Genomic DNA, 2,078 nt, shown 5'->3' with positions numbered 1-2,078 from the left:
TGGTCTTACTGGGAGAGGGGAAAAGGGAGGTTCTTGCAAATTCTCAAGAAAATGTCAGAAAGGCAAAATATGGCCAGCATTATCTATCTGTTTTGGGTTTACTGGGTGAATAGCACTTTCCTTACATAGGCATCTGACCTCCGGTTTTTCTTATTGAGAACATTGAGATTTCAGTTTGAAGACACCCTGAAATCCTATGAGTGGCATACCCCGGCCACCTTCTAACAGCTAGCTTGTTTGTATAGGTGGAATGATTCATCTCTCCATTTTAGATGGCTAGATGTTTGTGGAAGATCTTAGAACTGCTTGCCTCATTTACTGGGAAAAATGATAGGAAGTGGCCTTTAGGGACACTTGGAAAATTACAACACTAGTACAACAAGTCAAGTCTTACACATTTAACATTTGCTTGTTGGAAGCAATGTCATAAAGTCAAATAAAATTAAACATGTTTTACTTTTTTTCTTCACAAGAACATGGCAATTATGGAGGGAAACTTAACAGGAAATTTAAAAACGGTAACACAATTTTCCTTTTAGTAGTCCTTGGGTAGTTATGACAGAATAGTTTCTACTTTGTTTGTTTCTTTGAACAGGGATTTTGGTCCAAAGTTTGTTTGTTTGTTTGTTTCTAGTATCTGTTTCTGCCTCCCCCTCTATCAGATCGGCTTCCTCCACGGCCACCACCTCTTGGTGCTCCACGACTTGAACTGCTGTAGGAATCACGTGGAGGAGGGTACCCCCTTCCCATAGAAGGGGGAAGCCCTCTTTCTTGTCTGCCAACCCGATCATGACCACTTGAGTAGAGATCACTTCGGCTGGTTGAGTAACTGTCTCGACTTCCACCATATCCATCACATGAGCTGTTGTAATCATCATAGCGACTGTTTCCACCATAAGATGGCGGGGCCCTGGTGTAGGTGGAGCACTGCGTGAGTTACCATAACTCTCATATGAATCTCTGTAGGAACCTCCACTTGGAAGATATGAATAATCACGATCACGACCATAACCATCTCTGTCACTATGGATAGTCATCACGTGAACTGGAATGACCATAATTACGGTAAGTATAATCTCTTGGTGGTGGTGCATAATCTCTTGTATCACGAGAACTTGGGTAATCTCTGCTTGAATAGCTGTCTTTTGTAGAATATCCATCATCTCTTGGGGACAAATAAACATCTCTACGAGAGGGCAACGGCTCCCTTCGAGGTGGGCTTCCATAACTATCTCTTCCACATGATACAGGGGTTCTTCCTCCCATTCCACTGCTGCTGTGAACTGGTCCTAACGGGGCTGATCTTTTAGGAGGAGGACCCACACTTCGTGGTGGTGGTCTTCTTTTTACTGGAAGTGGTCCCCTAGAAGAACTCATGTTAAAATTCATGGAATAGCCACCATCATCCATGTGCCCTCCAAGGGAAGGAGGTCCCCTGGTTCCTCCACTTCCTCCTCACCCTCCTCTAAGGCCTCTGGGAGGGTCTCTGCTTCTTGGAGGTGGAGGTGGTCACATCTACCACTTTCAAATGATGGTTTAGTGTCTTGTTCCACCTTGATGGCTTTTCCATCTAGAGACTTTCCATTCATGTCTCTGGCTGCATCCTTTGCATCTGCTAGACTTTAAAAGGTGACAAAAGCGAATCCTCTTGATTTGTTGGTTTCACAGTCTTTCATCAAGAGTACTTCCACTATTCATCCATATTTGCCAAATAGAGCTTCAAGGGCTTTCTCATTGGTTTCTGTATTAAGCCCACCAATGAAGAGCTTTCCTGGGCGATCTGCTTCAACCATTTTTCTCCCCCAGTAATAATCTGTGGGATGACGGCAGTTCCAAGCTCCTACAAGCTCGTTACCCGGGGCCTCGTAGCAGTTCAGCACGAGTGTTGGCAGCCAGCTCGAAGACTGGACAAAGGAGCCACTAGCACTGCTGTGCAATGAGAAAAACTATATATTTCTAAAAAAGATCATTGAGAGACTCAGAAAGAGGTCCTATAAGGTAAAAATATAAGACCTAAAATTCAATAGATTAAAAAAATATAATATTTAAATTTTTTAACAGAAAAGAAAAGAAATGAG

At 43.0% G+C, this 2,078-nt stretch overlaps 1 pseudogene; it reads right to left on the bottom strand.

The window, feature by feature from the left end:
- Positions 1-225: 225 nt before the first annotated feature.
- LOC102498288 (RNA-binding motif protein, X chromosome-like) lies at positions 226-1,841 on the bottom strand (annotated as a pseudogene).
- Between the last annotated feature and the right edge of the window lie 237 nt (positions 1,842-2,078).

This window comes from Tupaia chinensis, unplaced genomic scaffold, assembly GCF_000334495.1.
Source record: "Tupaia chinensis unplaced genomic scaffold, TupChi_1.0 Scaffold000094_1, whole genome shotgun sequence".
NCBI classification, from domain to species: Eukaryota; Metazoa; Chordata; class Mammalia; order Scandentia; family Tupaiidae; genus Tupaia; species Tupaia belangeri.
This window is presented reverse-complemented; position numbering and strand designations above follow the sequence as displayed.